This window comes from Aedes aegypti, chromosome 1, assembly GCF_002204515.2.
Source record: "Aedes aegypti strain LVP_AGWG chromosome 1, AaegL5.0 Primary Assembly, whole genome shotgun sequence".
Classification (NCBI taxonomy): Eukaryota; Metazoa; Arthropoda; class Insecta; order Diptera; family Culicidae; genus Aedes; species Aedes aegypti.
Genome location: NC_035107.1, coordinates 83,506,660 through 83,532,361, shown reverse-complemented (window position 1 = coordinate 83,532,361; position 25,702 = coordinate 83,506,660). Strand labels below are relative to the sequence as shown.

The 25,702-nt window shown below is 36.3% G+C and overlaps 1 protein-coding gene across 6 annotated transcripts in view; it reads left to right on the top strand.

Moving 5' to 3' along the window:
- LOC5568412 overlaps positions 1-25,702 on the top strand; it is a 193,425-nt gene that overhangs the window by 51,886 nt on the left and 115,837 nt on the right. For 3 of the 6 annotated variants that reach the window (XM_021841321.1, XM_021841312.1, XM_021841315.1), the window contains exon 1: positions 17,107-17,848. The exons of 2 other annotated variants lie outside the window; for them this stretch is intronic. The gene's annotated coding sequence lies outside the window, so the exon portion shown is untranslated. Of the gene's footprint in view, positions 1-17,105; positions 17,849-25,702 lie in introns of those variants that run through there. One more of the 6 variants, XM_021841292.1, reaches the window with a different exon arrangement.

Here is a 25,702-nt window from a genome sequence, read left to right as displayed (position 1 = left end):
AGTCTTGTTCAATTATTGATGTTTTCGTCTGCTAAGAATTAAAGAGGCACAGTTTTTGAAATATACAAATAAAAGCAACAATGTTTATGTTTGTGCTTTAGTTTTTATATTCTATTATTCAATTGAAATCGAATATTAAGAAGGAGCAATTTGTTAATTCCAAAGTTAACTCTAACAAGTGTTGTGTATTATACAGTACTGGACAGAAGAAAATACGCTTTGGTAGATTTTTCATACAAAATGATTAAGTTTTGAGGCTGGAATCTCGCCTTCTCATGATCTGATTAGCTGGAAGTTTTCATTGTAGCTTGAAAATAACTTTTTTTTCAGCCAAAAGTTCATGATCATTCAAAACTAAACTTTCGAGTTAAGATACAGTGGTGGAAGTGTACCAGCGGGGTAAGAGAATCATTTGTCCATATTAAGTAAAAATACTTGTATATTTTGGATGTTTTTGCACCATTGCTTTTTCTACGGCCATGTCTCACGTTTACACTAATGAGCAATTCTCGCTGAAACCAGGCCGCCATCGGCACCCATCGTTAGAATTCCAATTTTATGTCACTGATCGCTAGTTTTCGATAAAACTTAAGGGTGGTCCTTTCTGTTTTCTCAAATTGGTGGACCCCTCGTACGCCAGCTAGCTGAACAGTTTGCGAAAAAGCCCATTTTTAGATAAATCTTGTGTATTTCTTCACGGGATATGTCTCATATTTCGCTTGGAACACATAGCAAACTTAGTGACATAGTATAGAGAAAGGATATAGCTTTCATTTGAACTTGAAAAAAAGTTGGCGGCCATTTTGAATTTGTCCGCCATTTTGAATTTTGTTAGAAAAATCGATATTTCACCATTAACGCACCGCCAGTTTTGAATTCTGAGATCACCATCAGAAAGCTGAGGAAAAATTGCGTAAGATAGGCTACAGAAACTAGGTGTGCAATGGTATTTACCCTATCAAATGAACGATATTCTAAATCATCTTATACGATTTTGACGTATTTGGCGAGTGCAATCAATACAAACATCATTTTTTGTTCAACAAAGAAACAAGTTTTCAACCTTTGGTGTTATATTCGAGTCGAGTAAAGAATAAGAATATCATTTTTAGTGAAATAATCTGGCAGCCATCTTGGATTTTGACGCCATCTTGATTTTGAGTAGTAGAATTTATTTTTCACCTTGATAGCACTCAGCATGTCGAATTTAGAGGCTACCAATAAAAAAAGGTTACGTATACTCTTCTTCTTATTATTCTTCATTTTACTGACGTTACATCCCTACTGGAACCGAGCCTGATACTCAGCTTTATTAGTTTTAAATCCCGGTTATTAAACAGGAATTTTCTTTTTTAATGCGATTTCTGACAACAGAATAATTCTTCAACATATCTTTGAGTTCAGTAATAATGAATAAATAAATTCAATAAATGAAAACCGTCAAAAAACATTGATTGTATTAAACAAACATTTTTTTACCCTATGCATTGTTGTTCATTGTATTAAGTTTATAGATTGCGTGTCGGGACATTAGTAAGCCTTGTGGTAATATCTGTAGCTCTAACGTAAAACATTGACAAAAGTGCATTAATTTAAAATGAAAGTCTTAAATTTTTAAGCAAAAAACATCCTTGATTTTCTAAGTCATAAAGTATCGTTTTTAGTACCGCCCAACATGCATGTGAAAAATAGCGAAATTGAATGATGAGAAGCAGGTTTTGTTCTAATGTGGACGTAATGCCAAAAGGCAGGTGTATAATTTCGAGGTTAGAAAAACTGGCGGCCATCTTGGCTTTCGACGCCATCTTGGTTTTTAGCAGTTGCATGATTTTTTACCATCTCAGTGCTCATCATGTTGAATTATAAGGCCTCCGTTAAAAAAAACAATCAGATTCTATCTTTCTTATCTTATCTCAGCTGTTCAATTGATTGTTCATTTGTATCAATGGTTTTAGACCAAATAAATGAAAGAAATAATGCTATTTTACAACTCGAAGATATGCAGAAGAATCATTCAGGTAGCAAATAAGCGTTAAAAATCGTATTTGACAATTTGTTTTTAAAACTAGTTAAGCTGTAGGGCTGGCTCTGTTCCAGTAGGGACGTAACGTGAGGAAAAAGAAGAATAAGAAGAAGAATAAGTGTAACGGTAGCATTGAAATTTAACATGTTGAGTGCTAACAAGGTGAAAACTCATTCTACTACTTAAAACCAAGATGACGTCAAAATCCAACATGGCCGCCAGATTTTTTCACTCAAATTAATACTCCTATTCTTCATCTGTCTCAAATAATACACCAACGATTGAAAACTTGTTTCTTTGTTGTACACAAAATTATGTTTGCATTGATTGCACTCGCCATATACGTCAAAATAGTAGAACATGATTTAGAAAGTCGTTCATATCATAGGGTAAATACCATTGCACACCTAGTTTCTGTAGCCTATCTTACGCAATTTTTCCTCAACTTTCTGATGGTGATCACAGAATTCAAAACTAGCGGTGCGCTAATGGTGAAAAATCGATTTTTCTAACAAAATTCAAGATGGCGGCCAAATTCAAAATGGCCGCCAAATTTTTTTCAAGTTTAAATGAAAGCTATATCTTTTCTCTATACGATGCCACTAAGTTTGCTATGTGTTCCAAGCGAAATATGAGACATAACCCGTGAAGAAATACCCAAGATTTTTCTAAAAATGGGCTTTTTCGCAAACTGTCCAGCTAGCTGGCGTACGAGGAGTCCACCAATTTGAGAAAACAGAAAGGACCACCCTTAAGTTTTATCGAAAACTAGCGATCAGTGACATAAAATTGGAATTCTAACGATGCGTGCCGATGGCGGCCTGGTTTCAGCGAGAATTGCTCTAATACTAACAATCTTAAAAATAGAAACAAATTTAAAGCATTTTAGTCTCTCATATTTACTTTCAAAAAATGAAAAACAAACCAATTGTAGCGTTACGTTATAAATGGAAGCTGCCTTGAGGAAGCTTGCCTGGGAAGAAACCAAAAATTTGATCTAGAATCGAGAAGCGATGTGGAGCAAAAATGCTTTTTTCGAAGATTGAGTAGTATAAAGCCTCAAAAAAAAAAAAAAACAAACCCGGAAAATATCAGCACGATCAAAGAACAATAATGGAATGTTCTCCGCAAAAGGGGCTATGGTTTTCGTGAAATGGCTCTTTAGCGAGCCTTATACTATTTTTAACAGTTTTTTCTTGACTTCGACTTTTATTAAATCTATTGGGTTCAATAAGGATACCAATATGCGTCGTAGTAAAGTGCTTCTTAATTCAAAGTTTCTGATAATTCCGCCGAGAAAACTCAAGAACTAAGTAACCATTAGCACCTGAACTCGCCCTGCGTGCTGTTATAGTACTATTGCACAGCTGACACGTTCACTAGTGGTTAACTTGGTAGTGATATTATGTCGCCCATTTGTCTGGTTTACCTACGTTTAATTTAGTTCCAGTCTATAAAAAATATCTCAGTAACATGTGCGATGAAACCTATATACATTCATAGATGCATAAGTGCATAATCCCCATTGAAATGCACCGTCTAATTTCCCACAATCAATTTTGTTCCCACAATCGCAATCAAATCGAACTTACTCTTAGTCGTCGCGTAATTAAAAAACCCTCCCACAAAAGAACTGTTTGTCTCGATGTCCCGCACAGTTCTGTCAGCGCCCTGTCGTGATCAATCCCGTGCAGTACTAGCCAACCATTGAGTAGTTGGTGGAAAAGTGTGGCAGCGGGAATCCGCGTGAGGCTCAATCACCCCCATACCCCCTACGCTTCGGTTGGTGCTGCTGTCCCCTCACTCTGACTCTGCGCAACAGTGCGTTCTGCAGCACTGAATGAAAACAAACAGGTAGCAGCGGTAGCTGCTTAAGGGTATGCGATATGATTTTTTTTACGGTTTATGTCGATACAAAACGAAACGATGCATGGAATATCTTACACTGTATGATTGAGGAAAGGAAAAGACGGGTTTTTATTTATTTATTTATCATATTACCCCAACAGACAACAGTTGTCCCAATGATGTCTTAACCTAAACATAATTTGTTAACAAACATTTTAACACATAAGATTATCACTAATCGTAATTCAAACTGGAAAATAATACGCAGAAATTACGATGAACAATTTCACGACACAAATTAAAATAAAACACAAACGAACGTCCATGCCTATTGATGCGCTGTCCTGTCCGTAATTAGTATGTTGAAAAGGTAGTCTTAATAACGAATTATTTCGAAGTGTTCTGGGACGAACTTTCGAGTTTCTTGCAGCTTGTAGTCGAAAACTACCGGATCGCTAATTCTGGAAAAAAGAAATTATGCTGCTCTTGTGCGGGTTAACAACCATACAGTTCAATGTACACCAATTATTGAAATTTTGAAACTGGTCATTTACTTAACGAAATATTTGTATGTTTTCTGCAACGAAATTTATTCGTAGAGTTAATTGTAGAATGCACTAAAGTTATGGACATTCGTTATGTTTTTTATAATGGATTCGTAAAATGTACTTTATCTTTGGTTCTTAAAACAAAATTGACGAATTTCGAATATTCTCAACTCTAGACAACAACAACTAGACATTTTCAGAAAAAGTTTCAAAATTTGATTATATGTCTTCTAAATGACAATAAACTCAAAAAAGATATTCTCATTATGCTCATAGTAAAATGAAGGGTTATAACTCGATAGTCCTTTCGATATCGTCATTGGCGTAGCTAGGATTTTTTATTCTGGAGGGAGCCTAGGGGGAGGAAGGTCTAGCAAAATCTTGTTTAATAGAAGTAATGTCGGTCGCAATGATCACGATTTTCACTCATTTCGTTAATGACATAGATATGATTTAATTTATTTGTGATTATGTCTCATATCGCTGTACGTTGACTATGGACTTTCCAGGGGATCATAGCAAACGTTGATACCGAGCGGTTTTGTTTTTTTCTTGTGTCTGTCAAGTTTTTGCTGGTGAAATATAAAAAAAAAAATAGATTTTCAATCCCATTTTGAATTTTTGAAGTGACTAAAAGTAGCTATAAGGTACCGTGGGGTAAGTGGATACAGAAAAATCAATAATTAACTTCATTGTTATGTACAGCTAACGTGAATAATGTAATTCAAACTTTTTTCTGTGGATAACAAATGAGGTACTATTATACTTCAAATCGTCATTTATTTTTATTTTTATGATTGTTATGTATTGAGTATGAGAGACTTAAAAATTTGCGCCAAATGATCCACTTGTCCCACATTGGTGGGGTAAGTGGATCACCAATTAAAAAAATCTGTTCTCGAAACAAATGTGGTGTGATTATGTATAATAAAAATGATATTACTCTCGTTCTTGTTATTAGTGCAAGTAATGTTACATTATAATACTTTAAAGTTAAAAAAAGTTCCTTTATTTAATCAAAATACAATAAAAAGTATTTATATATTAGTTCATACTAAATCTAATAAAAAAAACATTGACTCTAGAAAAATTTGGAGAAAACTCATCCATTTATACGCATAAGTTATACAGAAGTATTGTTGGATTATTCCTAACGATATTTTCGAAAAACACTCTTTTAGTTTAAAAATATTAGTTACCTTTACTTTGGAATAACAAACTGAAATACCTCTATTTTATTTATGAACATATGTGTATCATCTGTCTAGAACAATTTCTATGGTCAAATAAGGTACGATACTAAGCGTTCAATTGGAAAATTAGTATATTTTGCTTTTTTACAACTCAACTTAGATAAAACACGAAAAGTTTCGTGTACATTTTGAAATTATTATTCTTTTAATTTGCTTTTATGCCAGAAAGGTTAAAAAACTTTTAGGTGGATTAATTCAAATTTTCTATGGTCAATTTGACTAATTCAAGCTGGGAATGGAAGAAAATAAAGGAAAACAACATCTGCGGATATTAAAGCTTAATAAAATTCTCGTAAGCAGTCTGCCAATAAATGATAATAATTCTTGATCCACTTACCCCACCCCATTAAAAAGTAGGGGTAAGTGTACCATGTCCAATATATTTGTATTTATTTATAAAAATAACATATTTTTCATTGTGATTCATTCAATTAGAACTGAAGTGCTCACCATGTGTCGAAAAAAATAATAAAATTCGATTTAAGACAGAGATACAATGGATTTTTGATTGATGGAAAACAATTTTGAAATTAATTACTTTTTGCAGCTAACAAGTTTGCTTGTGTTAGTGTACGTGTAGTACCAGTTTTGCAATAATATCAGTGTGGGCGTAAAAACATAACCTAAAACGAAGCAATGGTGCGAAAACATTCAACATATTCAAGCATTTATGCTTTATATTGACAAATGATCCACTTACCCCACTGATACACTTCCCCCACTGTACCTTAATGTAAATTGACACTAATATCGAGCTGTTCGGTAATCCAATCCGCATGGTTATTAAATTAATTAACTCATTACGTGTGGTAAAGATGGACAAATTATGGGTTATGAAAGGGGCCCGCGTGGTCTGTAGGTATTTGAATTCTAAACTTGTAACCAACTCAGTTATTGGGTCACCAAGTGGCTCGGTAGCTTAGTTGGTAAAGCGCTCGTCTAGCATACAAGAGTCCTGGGTTCAAATCCCAGCCGGGCATGTGGATTTCTTTCATTAGCTATAATGTGCTAGTTGGTTTGTTACCTGTAGTGTTAAGAGTTGCAGAGTGCTCGTTAGTGTGATTGTGCATAAACAAGGATATTTCTATAATAGTGGTGGAGTGTGTTCCTGTAGCTCCTGCATCGAGGGATTTGCAACAGATTCCTACTTTGCTATGCAATTGAATGACAGCAAATGGCTGCATTTAAGAAACTTGGTGAGAGATTTCCTTCTTTCCTATGTTATTTTGGTGGTGCATTTGCGTTTGGAGATCTAAAACGACGGGGAAAGAAGCTATCGGCAGCTCGAACAGGGTGAGATTGTGGGCGGCTCTTTACGTGTCTGTTGCTAAATCCTAGGGGGGCGGGAGACAGAATCGTGACCAATCGTTTTCAGTCTCGCTTAGTACGGTTACGGCAAAGTATCGCTAAGTGCGTCGGTAGTGTTTTGTTACTCGGTTCTGATGCTTGCTCCTACGGGGACAAAAGACGGAGTCAATGATCAATTGGTCGCTTGTCGCAAAATTGGCCATGCGTAGTCTTTTTTTTCGGTTTATGCGTTTTGGACAGTTTTTTTTTTTTTTTTTTCGGATAGTTCCGATGACCTTGCAGGGATCGGTTCTGCTTTTTACCGAGCTAAAGTAGGTCATTATCGTCAAATGCGTAATCATTTTAAATAATTTTTTTTTTTACAAGAATCAATATCGCTCATGTTATAAATAAATCATTGCTACTTTCTTTTCATTGCCGGCATTCAAAAGATTAAATTGAAAACAATTAAACATCAAATGCTCTAAGTCCATTGCTAGCTTTTCAGGCGTATCCTACTACTACCTTTTCCAACCCCCAACTTCGTAGCACTTATGAGGGTGTCACTGAGTTGGAGACCTCTCGTTAAGTAAGTGCTACATCAACATTTCCTTCTGCAATCCCAAGTTACGGTAAAGATGGACGTGGCCGGGAATAGCGATATTCATGGCTTTGGTATTTAAATTACATCAAGGTTAACTCTCAAGCCTTGTTCCTGAAAGCAGTTTAGATGAGACTATAAAAAAAAACGTGAATACAGCTAGAATCCAATCTACGAAGTATACCGTAACTACACTAATGCTATGTCTCATATCGCTGTACGCCTGTGATGTAGGTATATGAATTTAAATTATCATCACAAAAAATATTCATTCTTTGTCTAATCCAGTAAAAAGCCCTTCAATTATTCTTCCAAAGAACTCACGAAAAATATCCCTTGTGATTCTTCTACTACCTTTTCATGTATTCAACCATGTACTTTCAAGAGATCCTCACAGAACTCCCTCGGGGATTTCTTCATCCATTATTTCCATACTCTTTCAGTGCTTTCTTCAAGAACTCCTTCACCAGTGTTCACTGACTTCCTCCCGGGATTCCCACGGAAAACCATCCCCGGGCTTTCGGATTTTACGTAAAAATTTCTCGAAGCAATAGAGGTTGCCTCAAAAAATCTTTTGAAGAATCTGCCAGAAAATGCTTTAGAATTTTTTTTTTTAGCATTTTTTCAGGTTGGTCCTCTACGTACTTATTACATATTAATTCAAATAAAAAGTTTAAAATACCATCCAAATGTTCAATGATAAGTTGATAACCATTTTATGGAATTGCAGAAGTATTCTCCAATAAATAGTACAAGGAATTCTAGGAATCTCACCAAAATTATCTGTAAGATCACCAAGCTAGGCTTCTCTTCACAAATGTTTCAGGGAGTCACCATCAGTTTTTCCAACTTTGACTTTGTGATACTTTCTACAGTTTCTCTACAGATCTTTTAGAAAATGAGAGAACTCAAGGATTTTTTCAAACATTCACTGCAAAAATTATCCAGGACAACCTGCACAAAAACAAAAAAATGATTCTTCCAGGTGTTACTCTATGGATTCTTTCTTGTATGCCACAAGATTTCCGTAAACGGGGTTCATTTGGAAAAGTGTTCTTAGCGATCTATCTGCATTTTTTTCACACAAAATTCTTTAAGTGTCTCTAGATTTCTCTAATAACTAGTTTGATGTTGCTTTCCGCATTCCTTTCAACAATAATATAAAAAAATCGAAAATGCCTACATAAGTAAGTTAAACAAAAAGCATTCTTATAAAGTTTCTAGCGGAATACGTTCAATAGTTAAAAAAAAATCTTCCTTGAGCTTGAGCTTGAGCTTGATTGGTCGCCCGTGCACAATGGACCGAATCAAAAATTTAGCCGGAAAAAAGTGTTTTCTCTGTTCTCGTCGGTTTTAGACGTTCGATGTCTTCAGAGAAGTTATTCATAATAGAGTTTTGCATCTTTTGCATCTTTGAGTCAAAATTTTAACTTAAACAAGGGCCATCCTATTCTACTTTTATCTTAAAATATGCAAAACTCTATTACAAATAACTTCTCTGAAGACATCACACATCTAAAATCGACGAGAACAGAGAAAACACTTTTTTCCGGCTGAATTGTCGATTCGGTCCATTGTGCCGTGGTTGCTACTCCAGTATCGCTAGATCAGCTGCACTTACACAAGGAACCAACCAGATGACTGCTTGGGAATAACAGACACCCTCAGTGTATAAGTGCTGGTGATCTTCTATTTTAGGAAACAATGGTGTCTGCCACGTCAGAATGTTGACCAATGAGGGGAAGGGGAAGAAGTTCATGATGCATTCAACTGACTCCCACAGTACACCGGATATACCACTGCGTCTACGCCAGTTGATGCGGGCAGGGTGGAGGGGTGGCAGAGAGGCTTGCTGGTTTGAATAGCAGACTGCCTATGTATCAGGCGTAAGGAAAGGCGTGTTATAATGATAAAAGAATGGAAGCGTAGAGAAACGATTTATTTCTGTCCGTTTCGGGTTTTAGCAAATGCTTTAAACTGTGATAGATCAACTGTGATATATTGAGAGTGTTAGATAGAAGCAAGTAAAAGATACAACTACAAAGTACGAGGAAAGAGACGGGCCTGGGATTGAACCCGTCACCTTCTGCTTATGAAGCAGAAGCGGTAGCCATTAGACCACCATCCCTGTCTGCAAAGCTTATACAACGGTTTTTAACCAATTTCGTTGTTCAAGTTTGCCAGTTTTTTAAAAAAGTAGGCTTTGGAAGCTTGAAATATTCAGCAATTGTTTTCAGCTTAAAATAACGATCGACTTAACCGAGGAAATCGTTTACCTAAATTTCCAATCGACCATAATGAGGCTGGTGCTTTTGCACTCAAATCAAATATACAAACAATGTAAAAAGCAAACATTTAAGTACATATAGCAACCAATAAATCACAAAAATGTTCATTATTATGTTGCACTTTTGTTTTTATTGAAAAACTGATACCATGACCCCACAGTTATGGATCAAATAGTGTGGAGTCCAACCTATAAAATTCAATAAAACGACATGAAAAATGTTAAATTGTAATTTAAAAGCAAGAATCGAATCGTTTCAAATTGGAACTTCGGTTAGTAAACTGTTTTGGGTGTAATATTTACATAGAATTGCATAAAAATTAAAAATTGTGTCGGTTCCTGAAAACCATATTATGGATCAATTTTCATATTATGGATCAAATTGTGACATATTACGGATCAGTGCGCAAAATCAAGAGATTTTCAACTCAATGCATCTGTATTGCATGGTATGGCGAAAGTTAACAATGTTTCATACATTACTGCAAAAAATAGCAGTGTTAGAGCTGGAAACAAGGGTAAAATGCCCTTTTTATTGTGGTACTGCATTGTAGTAACTGAGACATGAACTGTTTCCGCTCCACACCAAGTTTTCCACCCATTTTTGTCTGCTAAAATATGAAATTTACAAACCTTGATGTTTTATTAGTTTTATCCTTAGTGCTGTTGTCTAAAAAATGTCGAATCCAATGCATAAAATAGCAGAAATCTACATTCTTTGGAAGTGATCCATAACCGTGGTAAACAATCATTTCCTGGTCCATATTATGGATCACTAGTTAGAAGTGCTAATATTCGGTATTTTGAATGAAAATTCAAGTAAAATGTTTTTCAAAGATGAATTCATACTAAATCGAAGCGAACGAACATAAAACATGCTATAACATTTCAATTTTACCACCTGTGGGAGCTTATGAATGCTGACGGCACTTCTTACAGAAAACGACCATATAATGATAGCTGTGTGGTACCAACTAAACATTTGTCAAAAACACCTTTATTTAGCGGTTGAATGTTGTGCTTAACATTACAAATGGTAGAAGACAAATAGTATAACATGGGAAAAATATGTTTTACGTCAACGTTTATGTTTTGAGCGAGTTATCCGATGTTGAACGCCAAAGTGATCCGTCACTGTGGGTGATCCGTAACTGTGTGGGCATGGTACATTGTGATGCACAATAATTTTTAACTTTCTTAAAAGCTTAGTATAGCACTACATCGCAAAGAAAAATATATTAAAAATCACATCTTTGAAAAAATTCGACATGAATTCTCTGACCTTTCATAGAAAGAAACTAAAACACCTGCCCGAAATTTCCCGATCGCAAGAATGGCCTATACGTAATTTTTGAAAAGTTTCATAGAAAAATCAAACATAATTTAATGTTAATTATGATATTTTCACCAGATCTGCTTTATGTCAATAAATGACATAGTGATATGCGATATATTTATTTTAATTTAATGGAAAAAATACAAGCAAAACTCAAATATTTCTTTTGGAACATTTTTTTAATGTCTGTAAAAAATAGTAGGCCTTGGATATTTGACGTCTTCAGCAATTATTTTCAGCTTTCTAATTTTGTTCATAACTTCTACCTCCAATAGTTCCGAACATGTTATCAGCATTTGTAATCTAGTAACCAGTGCCTGTAAATTATAAAAATTAAAAACAAAAAGCTGCATCAGTTAGACGTCATTTTCTTACAGTGCAAATTATTTTAATGATAGTGTCACCGAGTCTAGCACAAGTTTTAGTTTGCAAAAATGCGTAAAAAATTAATATTAGAGAAGCGATTTCAACAAAAAGGTAAACAGAACTGTAGTTTAACAAATCAAAACCACGGCTGTAGTAAAATATGGTGTCAATATTCATTTTAAGACGCAAACAAAGGCTGTCCGGAAAACCATGCAAGTGTCTCTAAATCCGGACATTATACTAAAACCTCATTATTGTTTTATGTAAGCGAATATTTGGAATGTAATACTGAAGAAACTTGACAATATTATCAAAAGAAGTATTTCAAGTATTCAGAATGCCTTTAATGCAAGAAAAGCTTCAAATTATTGCTTCAGTTGGAACAGCGAGTAGTTGATTGGATACGTCTGGGCTGCAGTTGAGGTAAACTTTGCGTTTATGAGCATATTTTTCATTCTGTCTAGAAGTATACATCTTATGTGAGTATTAAAGTCTTATAAATTTAATAATCTATCCAATAAAGATATGCCTTAATCATGATTACGAATGTTTCATATAATTACATAAATTTCCGGATTTAGCTTCTATAGTGTCCGGATTTAAAAACAAAACTTGCTTTATGTCCCAAGTAGTAGAGATGGTCGGGTTTCACATTTTTCAAACCCGAACCCGACCCGTATCCGACTTATTTTATTCCTTCCCGACCCGAAACCCGAGAAAGTTTTCTAAGAAAAACCCGATTAGAACACGAGTTCGAAAAGATGATAATTTCATTGTTTCTGATGCATAGGGAAGCTTTCCGGTTGTTACTTTGTGAACAATTATCCCCAAACCCGACCCAAACCCGGCTAAACCCGACTTTTTACAAGCCCGAACCCGACCCGTACCCGATATTTTTTAACCTTCAAGCCCGACCCGAACCCGAACCCGAAAAAATAAAAATTTTCAAACCCGAACCCTAAACGAACCCGTCGGGTTCGGGTTCGGGTCGGGTTTCGGGTTTGAAAACCCGAGACTCGACCATCTCTACCAAGTAGCACGCAAAATATCTACCAAAAAGATGCTTTTCAAAAATGGTTTCACTCGCGTATTAATAAAAGCTTCTGTAACTTACCTAGTTCTAGTTTCGGTTGCATTTCAATATCGAGGCTCATAAAGTTTAATTTCAGTTCCAATGAACATGCATGTTACTCCTTGTTTGACGTTCAACATTTTTGAAACAACAAAATTTGCTGCAAATGTCCTTCGCAAGTAGCAATGAAGTCATGTTTATTTACATGTTTTCAGCAACATTTCAAACAAACTCTTGAAACTTCTCACAAAAGGCCGGTTTTAATGTTATGTTTCAAATTACTTTCATTTAAAGCATCCGCAACTTGCATTCAATTTTCGTTTCCATACCCACAACTCAAGAAGATTCATCCCAGTTGCGAGAAAGTTTCATTAAACTACGTATGACAGCTAGAAGTTTGTTTGTTTCAATCCAGTTACAATATGGTTGAGTTGCGCCGTACGTATCATCTAACAACAAAAACATGGTATAGCTACAGTTTGTTTGTTTGGTTATATGGTATTTCTCATGTGTTGCGCGGAAGTTTTTGCGAAAAGCTTAGATTATTTCAGGCGCGGTCTGATTTCGCCAGTAATGAACTTGTATACCGAAGGGTGCAGTAAAGTTATAAGCAACAAGCTCTGATGGGCCATGTGGTCGCTTTTATAGTGCATTGGCCAAGCGAATGTTTGAAGAACTGGTAGAGTAATGAGTAAAAGAGAAGATTGGTGATCTTGAGGTCGAAAGTTTGATTCTCGTTCATATTTTTGTTCTCAAGTATTTTGCAACAAATAAGCAATTTCGATATACACCCCAACCTCTTTCTACGACCGTTATCGGGGGGGGGGGGGGGGGTCGTAAAAAGAATCGGTCGTAAAAAAATCAGGGTTATAATTACAGTATTGGACGAAACATTTACAAGTTTTTCGATTTTCCATACAAAATGACCAACTTTGGTAAACTATATCTCGGTTATTTATGGACCGATTTGAATGAAATTTTCACAGAATATCAGACATAACTTGAATTTTAACATATATTTTTGAGTGATTTTTCCAATCACAAGTTAAAAAGCAGTAACGGTTTGACTAAAGTGATTTTTTTGACGATTTTTTATAATTGACATAACTTAACATATTGAAGAATGGAGCTTTATGGTATCTTCAGCAAAGTTGTAGATTTTGACGAGATTAATAAGTTTGCTGAAGACAGTTTTTGTGTAGGGCTTTCAGATTTTGAGATAAAAAGTTTTGAATTTTTCGTCAAAAATTACACTTTACTCAAACCGTTATTACTTATGAACTTGTGATTGGAAAAATTATTCAAAAATATATATTAAAATTCAAGTTATATCTGATGTTCTGTGAAAGTTTCATTCAAATCGGTCCATAAATAACAGAGATCTAGCTTACCAAAGTTGGTCATTTTGTATGGAAAATCGAAAAAGTTGCAAATGTTTTGTCCAATACTGTATGTTTTTGAACAATGCAACTTCTAGATGCGGAAATATTGATTCGAGATATTCAGAAAAGTTGAAGCATGGGTTGAGAACTTTCCAAAATGGTCGTTTTTGCATGTGTATATCGTGTGGCAGGTACGAAGATACTCTATGCCCTGAGAAGTCGAGAAAATTTCCAACCCGAAAAGATCCTCGACCAGTGGGATTCGAACCCACGACCCTCAGCTTGGTCTTGCTGAATAGCTGTGCGTTTACCGCTACGGCTATCTGGGCCCCAAGTTTTCATATTTTGGTGATAGATGGCATCGATTGTTATCAAAAGAACCCATTTTATGAGGGTGTGATATGTAAATACCTAAAAAATTTAAAGATAACGATACCGAATGTTCACCAAAGTTGAAGGAAGTGTTGCGTGCCATACAGTCGGCCAAATCACAAATGTTCATGTGGCTGGTAACACTGTTTAAGAAGAATGAAGAAAAGATCAAAACCATAAAACTTGAGCGGAATAGAAAAATATAATGCTTAGCAACATAGCAATACTCTTCAACTGTAATACATTTTTTCATGAAGCTGGCTACACTGCTAAAGTGAAATTGCGCCACCAGGCAGAACAAGTATGCATGCAACTTTTGTTTTGCGGATATCTCAGGATCCTGACCACTTAAAAAGATGGCGTCTTCGGCAAAGTTGCTCAGTATGTCAAGGGTTATCATTATTCTGGCCAAGAGATTCGAGATTTTGCCACCAGGCGGCGCAAGTGAGCAAAATATTAAATCTCATAGCTTCTATAATGATAGTCCTTGAGCTACTGAACAACTTTGCTGAAGGCGCCATCTTTCTAAGTGGTAAGAATCCTGAGATAACCGCAAAACAAAAGGTTCATGCTCACTAGCGCCGCCTGGTGGGAACATTTTGAATCTCATAGCCTTTATAATGATAGCGCTTGAGCTAATGAACAGCTTTGCCGCAGACGCCATCTTTCTTAGTGGTCAGGATCCTGAGATATCCGCAAAACAAAATTTCGATACTCACTAGCGCCACCTAGTGGCAGAATTCCGCAATTCAATGACCACCATATGTTAGCCCTTGAACTACTGAACAATTTTGCTGCACATCATGATCCTTTATTTTGAATTCTTTTTAAGATATGGATCATTTATAAAAACGGTCGTTAATCTGAATTTAGCTCGTTAAAAAGTGGTCGGAAAAAGAACCGTCGGTGAAAAAAAAAGTCGTTAAAAGAGGTTGGAGTGTAACTTAAATATGATGCAAACAGACTCCGCTTTTTGCACTTTTTGCATTGCTATTCAGTGCAATTGTAAGTCATATTTTCAACCATTGACAACTCGGATAAGTTGAATTGAAACAAACTGTGCTGCTTGGGGTGTCTGGATTTAAGAACAACACATGTCTTTTTATTTTTAAAACTTTCATGATAAGATCATAATTTTCACCGTCAAATTCATTGTTATTTCAATTATATGGTTCAATACAGTTGGTAGCATAAGGGGGTTTTATTTAAATCTATGGAAAACATATTAAAATTATTGATCAAAGAATTGCCCTTGCTTAGGCGTCCGGGTATTGATGCAGTACGATACCTAAACTTTCATATGACCGAAATGGCATTTGAGTCAAAAAAATACTACTTAATCTCAGAATATCGCCCTCATTGAGAGGATTATTTTCGCTGAAGACACCAAACGCCTATCTCTTTATTCCTAAGAACTACACTATAGGTTGTTTCCGCATTTTTATCGATTCTGCCCCTGTATGTGCCCCCGCTATTCGCGCATACTTACTTTATGGTATCTTCTTTCACCGGACAAACGTCCTTAGCGTAAGAAGCACCTTTGCAAAACATGGATTTAGCGTTCATGCAACAATGTTTGGTAACATGACCCCATTTTTGGCACCGACGACATTGAGTGGGGTTCTGGTAATTTCCTCCAGGTCTTTGGAAATGATCCCATGTCACACGGATATGCAACATGACTCTTGCTTTTTCTCAAGCCTTAGTATTAATTAGGACACTTTTGTTTGAGTAAACTATATAAGAAGCTTGAAAAATGAAAAATTGAAGAATGAAAGCTTTTTCCGGAGAATGCAAAATTGTGTTCTATTTTTTATAATCATTACTTGGACTGGGAAAAAGTCCAAGTCAATCATTTAGTCAATTCTTAATCTTTTCAGGTAACTCATAATCACTTGAGAGAACTTTAAAGATGAACTTGAACATACATTAAGTTTTGTCGTATTAAGTAAAAAACGTGTGCTTCTTCTCTTCAATATGTTTGAGAAGAAGTTGGCGACATTTTTGAGTTTTCGGCAAAACGCGACAGTTCTTTGCGATTTGGAAGGAAACTTTGATTCCTCTTCAATATCTCCTGCCTTAAATCAAAAATCAAATGTTTCCTCACTTAAATCAAAGAGCCTGGGCTAGAGGCTGCTTTGATTCGGTATTCGGAAAATTTATCAAAAAGCATCGAACTAATTGCTCAATTCGATTTTAACATCAACCATTTCATCTGTGGAAGAATGCGCGCATTCCGGAGAAACGTCTTTTCTTCCATTTTTTCACACTTTTTTTAAGGAAGTTGTAAAGTCAGAGATCCACCCTTCCTTTTGTTCGTGATTGCAATCATGTTCAGTGAATAAACGAAAGAAGACGTGACCATTTAAGAGGTTTTTTTTCCAAGTCGGTGTCCAAGAAGAATCACCAGCGCTGACGGGTCCGACGAACAATCGAAGGCTCGGGTCCAAACAACTATCGAAAAGGGATCAATAGGGGAAAAGTTAGTACTGAAAAGTCATATTTTAGTGGCACTGAAAATAACTGTTTTATTCCCTTAGGTATATTTAAATACTTCCGAGAGCAGAAAGAATTTGTGTCAGCACAGCACGCAGTTACGATGCGCACTGTTTTTGACGGAATCATTCTAAATATCACATACCCTTACAGCAGTCCCCTTTCGGTAGGCATAAAACCAAGCCAAACTAACCGACTCACCGAACGACTGCTGCTGTTGCTGCTGCTTCAGAACAGTAGTATGCAGAGCGGCAAGCGGAAGCAGTAGCACACTCGGTATACAGCGTGCTGCTTCAACTCCAGACTAATTCATCATTATTTTGTGGTTGCTGGCTGTTGGGTGATACCAACAAAGTTGAATTCAAAACTCGAACTCTCGGCCTATTGGACTTTTCCAGACAGTCGCATTTAGAACTTTGTCGGATCCGGGTGTCGATGGAAGCAACTCCAGCACGAAGGGCACAACAAAGACGTCGCGTGATTTTATTGGTTCTCCGTTTTCTAACTTCGATTCGGAACGTCGGATTGTGAAAGCGAGTGGTGGACGATGTGTTCGGAAAATTAGGGTTCTTTGTGAAGTGAAGAAAGATGCCTTTCGGGAAAAAGGGGACCAATTCGGGAGGTGGTGATTGAATAAGGGGGTTGCGCTCGATGCGATGTCAAGTGCGTGCTAGAATGTGATATCTATGCATATCATCGTCGTGCATTAGCTACCAGTTTTGTGACGACGTTCGAGTGTAGGGTAACGACTAATTGTATCTGGCTTGTGGAAAAGGGGGAAAACGAGGGGAGAGACCGATCAGTTAAATTACAGTGATTGTAAACTTATACAGTAGCATCGATATCCCCATGCATTGTGTGCGAGTGAGTGAGCCGTTGTAAACTAAAGCCATTGCATCCAGAGCTGTTCGGAAACAAGTGTTGATTCGAAGACGTACAAGTTCTGCTGCTCACGGGATTATTGGAACAAAAAATGGGTAGGCATCGAGTTTCATATCCAGCTCATGTTTGTTGGCCCTTAGCCACCCCGACGACGGTTGAAAAGTTGCACTTCGGAACCAGCCATTGCAATCCGGGATTAGACTTCCGTCGACTAGAAAGTAGAACATGGAACGGTGCCAAAATGGCTGTAGTTTCTTGGCGGACTAATGTTTCGAAACGAGGGTCTAGACAATGTTGTTGTAGTATCTGATCGAGACGAAAAAGTAAGAGTTTTCCGTGCTACAAGCTTCTCATTCCACCTGTCGGGCTAAGCTAAGAATAGCTCGTATAGTGTACGCTGCCGAAGGCGGATCAAAGTGGAAGGCATGCCCCCCACATACTAACGACGTTAATCACCCTGTCGTTTACGAGCCTAGATTTTTCCTTTTCATGCTGAGAGTTTTCCCATGTTCACTTCTCGTGTTTCCCGACCACATCAATGGGATTGGAGTATCGTGTTTATAGTTTACGATATGTTTTTGGGGAAAATGCACGTATAATTGGGTTACGTTTACTTCTATGGCCTAATAAGAAAAACCGACAGAAGTGTAAACAGTAGTAATGAATGAAGTTGGTCTGTATCTTTCAAATGGTATAAATTTCCTTCTCAGATGCATTTGAAGAAAAAAAAAATAGAGAAGAATTTGTAAATTAGGTGGATTCTATCTAGAATGAGATAAACATGTTTGAAATCGTGCTCAATGATCTTCGTTTCGGATTAAATTTTATCTAGGTTCAGAATAATACTTCAAGCGATCGGTTTGATGGTTACGGAGGGGGTGGAGCAGTGTCGAAAATTTACCAAATTTAGCTTTACGTAATAAATGGACGCTACCTGATTGAATGATGGATTTGTAACTTATCATTTTGTTTCAGAACTATAACATGATTCGTATTTTATTATCATTACGCATCAATTGGGTCCTGAAATGTTTAATGAGTTCGTGTTTTTATTTAATAATACAAAAGAGTATGTTCCTGCAATTTCTTTAGCAATGTTTCAAGCTCAAATAACGGCCATAACCAGCCCTGTCGTTCTGCTTAGTCGCGCTTAGTCGACGACTAAGAAGCTTTTCTCAGATTTTTTTTAATAATTTTTCGCCCAAAGTCATAAAACATATGTGCGAAATCAACAACAATCTAACGTCCAATCAATCGAAATTTCCAACCTGTACTTACCAACGCTCCGGAGTAATTTTACCTTATTTCATATAGAGCTTCATGTAGAACAGGAGCATATTTCCGCCCTGTAGAAAATCAATCGAAATTTACGAGCTGTATGAACGCTCTAGAGTAAATTCTCCATTTCTTTACGGCTTCATCCAGGCCCTAATTTGACCATATTCCACGTAGATCAAAATTGAAAACTCCAAGCTGTATTAACGCCCTGGAGTAATTTTACTTTGTCCCATATAGATCCATAGCATCCTACCGCCCTGTATGACATCAATTAAAAATTCAAGCTTTATCAATGCCTAGGAGTAACTTGACCTCCCTAATGTAGATCAAATGCATCTTTACGTCTATCTTTACGCCCCATCACACCACAGAACATCAATTTAATATTCCAAGATTTAATAACGCCCTGTAGTGATTTGACCTTTTCCATGTAAATAAGCTGCGTTTTAACAACCTGTGAGACAAATGTCATGATGTCATGCCCTCCACTAATTTGACCTTGTCTTACGTAGATCAGGTGCACCTCAATGCCCTGTATCGATTGAAAATTTCAATCTGTATTGACGCCTTGGAATAATTTGACTTTTACTCAGGTAAATATTAACGCCCTGTAGGACATCAATTGAGAATTATATGCTGTATCAACGTTCTGGAGTAATTTGGACTTGTCATGTAAATCAACTTCATATTATTCGATAACTATTTTCCTTGTCTTACGTAGATCAGGTGTAACTTATTGCCCTATATCCATTAAAAATTCCAAGCCGTATCAACGCCCTGGAGTAATTAGACCTCATTCCATGTAGATCAGGTACATCTCAACGCTCTGTACACAGTTCGAACGAAACGTGTAAATTTCTGAGACATATAATGCACATAATTGAAGCGTGGAATATCATGGATATTTACATGATATGTCATGTAAACTTCAATTTTATGTCATGTAATCTAGCAGGATCCTGAGTGATTACATGACATATAACACATTTTTACATGATTTCAGAATTAAATTTACATGACGGCGTGTTTACATGGCATAAATGAAGTTTACATGACGTGTAATCTTCATTACTTTTAACTGTGAAGGACATCAATTAAAAATTCCAAGCTTTAGCAACGCCCTGGAGTAATTTGGTCTTATTCCACGTAGTTGAGAAACATCTTAACGCTTTGTATACCATCAATAGATCTAGCTATATCAAAGGTCTGAAGTAATTCGACTTTATTCCATATTAATCTTTGCATCTTTGAAAATCAATAGAAAATTCTTAGCAGTATCAACGACCTGAAGGAATTTGGCTTTATCCTTTGAAGATCAGGTGCATCTTAACGCTCTGATTGGTGTCATCGAAATTTTCAAAATATATCAAAGCCCTGGATTAATTTGTTCCTTTCTCACGTATATTAGTTACAACTTAACGTCCTCTAGGACATCAATTGGAAATTCTAGCCTGTTCAACACCCTGGAATAATTCAAGCTTATCTTATGTAGGTCAGGTATGATACAAACTGTATTATAGCCCTGGAGTAATTTGACCTTATTCCATGTAGATCAGGTTCAACTTAACGATCTGTAGGGCATGGATCGAAAATTCCAAGTTGTATAGTAATTGATCTTGTCTCATGTAGATCATATTAACATTTTGTAGAACATCAATTGCCTGTTAAAATGTGCATGCATTCTGAGCAATATCAACACCCAGGAGTAATTTGACCTTATCCTTTGAAGATCAGGTACATCTCAACGCCCTGTAGAACATTAATTGAAAATTTCAAGGCCATAGAGGTCATAGATTCAATTTCACCTTAGTCCACATTGATGAATTAAATCATAACGCCCTGTAAAAATCAATCAATTTTTTAATCTGTATCAACGCCTTGAAGTGATTATACTTTGTTCCACGTAGATCAGCTGCATCTTAACGCACTGTCAAAAAACAATTAAATATTGTTTGCTTTAGCCTTAAGGTGAAGATGAATCGAAGCCACACTTCAAATTTTCAAGAGCACAAATTTGGAGAACTGAAAACCCGTTTGAGCTGAAAACTTAATCGATTGGTCACCACCAGCGAGTGACCAATCGATTAACTTTTCAGCTAAAAGGGATGTTTGGTTGTCCAGATCCGTGCTCTTGAAAATTTGAGGTTTGGCTTCGATTTATCTTCACCTTAACTGACGTATATCAAGTGAATAGTAGTATTTGGTCCTTCAGTTTCACTATCTGCTCTTGCGGGAACGACCGATGCAATCAGGATCAATGGTGATTAGCGTGTTGGGTATGCTGAGCAATTTATTTATTATATTGGTAAGTTCGTTCCATTTTATATGTTTTTAATATCTTATCTTTTCCTCGAATGTCGTTTCCGCGATTGACAGTTTCCCGAATAACCTTTTTCCTCGAATCCCATTTTTCCGAATGACCTGCTTCTTCGAGAAGTGATGCAGTTCATGAAGGTGCAAGAATAATTCCCAGTGACAGGGTGCGTACCAGATGACTGGTCTGTTCTGAAATGTAGGAAATTGTGAAACGGGATATTCGGAGAACAGACATTCAAGGGACTGACGTTCGATGAAACGACATTTGGGGAATCAATATGAAGGGCACAGTAGCACAATCCCTTAATTAAATGGATATTACGAAATAAAAGCATTTGCATACAAGGCTGTATGCGCTTGATCCCTAATATTCGGTATTATTAAAGAAATTGTTGGTAAAGTTATCCCGAGAGATCCTTCGATAAAAGCACGTGATCATTAAGGGTTCCAAGACCACTCTCGAAGTTTGATGAAGTATGTTAAAGTTTAAAGCTGAAAAAAAATCTTCAACTTATATGTGCTTAACCCCTCTACCGGCAGCTTCATTTTTTACCGCAAGAAAAAAATTCAAATCACGATAACTTTTTTGTTTCTCGGTATTTTTGCATCATTTTTTCACAAGTTCTCAAAAAACTCTTCTAGTTTGAGGAACCGTGTCGATATTGATGATTGGTGATCTGGTTTTAAAGATATTCCAATGTTCCTTGGGGGACCGACATTTTCCATACAAAATGTCTTAGGCGGTCATTTTGTTTTACGTCAACTTACCAAAAAAGTAAAATGTGGGCTATACAATGCCATGTAATAAGGAGCTACTCTGAAAAAATCATACAAATTGGTTAAGAATTCTTAGAGATATCTGAAAATTACGTTTTGAGGTTTTTTGAAATTTTCAAGATCTTTATTTGGTCTGCTTGGTACCAGCAACATAAATGTTCATTACTCAAAGACGGCTGCTCCAAATTGCTTCAGTTTTTCACAACATACTCTCATTAATGTATTGTTCCAAAGAGTGAACATCTGAATACGTTAAAAAATCTGTAGCCTAAGATATATACGTGGGTTATGATTAGACGTCGGTCCCCCAAGGAATTTCGGAATATCTCTGGATCCAGATGACCAATGATCAATATCGACACGGATCCTCAAACTAGAAGAGTTTTTTGAGAACTTGTGAAAAAATGGTGCAAAAATACCAAGAAACAAAAAAGTTATCACGATTTGAATTTTTTTTCCTGCGGTAAAAAATGAAGCTGCCGGTAGAGGGGTTAATACAGTCAGTTCATACCCTTGTTTATTTTGGACCAATAATTTTCATGTGATAGTGATAAACTGTCATAATCAAGTATGCACCAAGAGCACCATTTTTGTGTTTGTTAATTTGATGAAATTAGTTTGAAACCCTTCTTTAATTGATACTTGGCAATTCCAAGATTCATTAATATATCTAACGTGAAACTACAAAAGATAAAACCATAGCGAAATAAATTGAAATCCAAAGCAAATGTTGACTTTTTTTTTTATATTACCTCAAGAGCGATATTTTATTTTTAATTTAGGCAGCCCTGTCGTCCTGCTTAGTCGCGCTTAGTCGACGACTAAGAAGCTTTTCTCAGATTTTTTTTAATTCTCACTAGAAGTCATGAAAAAATGTAGGTAATATGACAGAACTTTGCAAGGTCAACAACAATCTAACGCCTCATAAGATATCAATTAAATTTGCATAATTATTATGAAAATTTATTGGCTTTTTTCGGTGAATGCAATACCTATACTCAGAGTGAAAGGGAGTAACGAAAGTAATGAAATGACAAGATGGATAGAATCGCAAGCGAGCGACGAGAGAAATGAATAGAAGTTGAAAATTTGTTTTAACAGAGGGCCATATGTGTGAACAACACAATCGAAACGACAAATCGTTGCCTAACGTCCTGGTCTCGAACGGCTAGATGTTGTAGTGTTGGTCACTACTAACACTAGACAGGCAAAAATTTGTCGCCTCGACCTGTTAACTATATTGTTCGGCGTATGTAACAGTTCTATCGATCGTTGGCATATTTTCGGAGATTGATACGAAATTGACGTTACTTATTGGATTTTTTCGCGTCTAATATCGCATACCCCTAATTTGCCCAAGTGATCATTCGAACTGATGTTAGATTTACTTTGCCAATTATATTCTACATTTATAAGGTTTAATCACCGCATGACTTTATTATTATGAAAATTTATTGGCTTTTTTCGGTGAATGCAATACCTATACTCAGAGTGAAAGGGAGTAACGAAAGTAATGAAATGACAAGATGGATAGAATCGCAAGCGAGCGACGAGAGAAATGAATAGAAGTTGAAAATTTGTTTTAACAGAGGGCCATATGTGTGAACAACACGAAAAAAGCCAATAAATTTTCATAATAATAAAGTCATGCGGTGATTAAACCTTATAAATGTAGAATATAATTGGCAAAGTAAATCTAACATCAGTTCGAATGATCACTTGGGCAAATTAGGGGTATGCGATATTAGACGCGAAAAAATCCAATAAGTAACGTCAATTTCGTATCAATCTCCGAAAATATGCCAACGATCGATAGAACTGTTACATACGCCGAACAATATAGTTAACAGGTCGAGGCGACAAATTTTTGCCTGTCTAGTGTTAGTAGTGACCAACACTACAACATCTAGCCGTTCGAGACCAGGACGTTAGGCAACGATTTGTCGTTTCGATTGTGTTGTTCACACATATGGCCCTCTGTTAAAACAAATTTTCAACTTCTATTCATTTCTCTCGTCGCTCGCTTGCGATTCTATCCATCTTGTCATTTCATTACTTTCGTTACTCCCTTTCACTCTGAGTATAGGTATTGCATTCACCGAAAAAAGCCAATAAATTTTCATAATAATAAAGTCATGCGGTGATTAAACCTTATAAATGTAAATTTGCATAAAGAACTTTGTGAGATCAGGAGCATTTCACCGCCCTGTAGAAAATCAATCGATATTTACGAGCTGTATCAACGCCCAGGAGTAGTTTGATCTTATCCTATTTAGATCAGGTGTATCTTAAGGACCTGTAGAGCATCAATTTGAAATTACAGGCTTCACAACGCCCTGGAGTAATTTGACCTTTTTCCACGTAGTTCAGGTACACATAAACGCCCTGTATAATATTAATGTCAAGCTATATTATCGCCCTGGAGTAATTTGACTGCATATTATGTAGACCAAGTGCGTCCTTACGCCGCCCTGTAAAACATCAATTTAATATTTCCAGCTTTACCAACGCCCTGGAGTGATTTGACCTACTTCCTTGTAAATAAATCAGGTACAACTTAACGCCTTGTGGGACATCAGAATAGATTGGCATGATATATAAACGCCCTAGACTAATTTGACCTTGTATTACGCAGATCAGATGTACCTTAATGCCCTGAATCGACTAAAAATACCAAGTTGTATCGATACCATATATTCATTTTAACTTGTCTCATATAGTTCAATTGCAGTAGGACATCATTTATGAATTTCAAGCCTTATAAACGGCCCGGATTAACTTGACCTCATTCTATGTAAATCCTATGCATCTTAACGCCCTGTATGGCAATAATAATAACTCTAAGCTATATCTACGCCCTGGAGTAATTTTACCTAGTTTTATGACAATCAGGTGCATGTTAACGCCGTATAAGACATTCATAGAAAATTCCAAGCTGTATCAATCCCCTGGGGTAATTTTACGTTTTCCCATGTACATATATCTGTTGCATGTTGACGCCCGGTAGGACATCATTTAAAAGTTCAAGCTTTCTACAGTCCTGGAGTAAACGCCCTAGACTAATTTGATAGTGTCTTACGTACATCAGGTGCACCTTAATGCCCCGTATCGATTAAAAATTCCAAGCTGTATTGATGCCTTGGAGCAATTTGACCTCATCTCATATAGATCAGCTGCATCTTAGCGCCCTGTTTGACATAAATTGAATAATTCAAGCAATATCAACGCCTGGAGTAATTTGACCTTTCTTTAAGTTGATCAGATGCATCTCAACGCCCTGTACTATCTAAAATTATAAACTGTATCAGCGCCATGGGCGTAAATTGATCTTATCCAATATCGATCTGATGCATTTTTATGCCATCTTAACGCTTTGTATGCCATCAATCGATCAAACTTTATCAACTACCTGAAGTAATTTTACTTTTTTCCACATTGATATTTGCGAAATCTGAAGCGTATTTACGCTCTGTTGGAAATCAATCGAAATTTGATAGCTGTTTCAATGCCCTGCAGTAATTTGAATTTATATTATGTAATTCAGGTATATCTTAACGCCCTGTATGACATTAATAGCA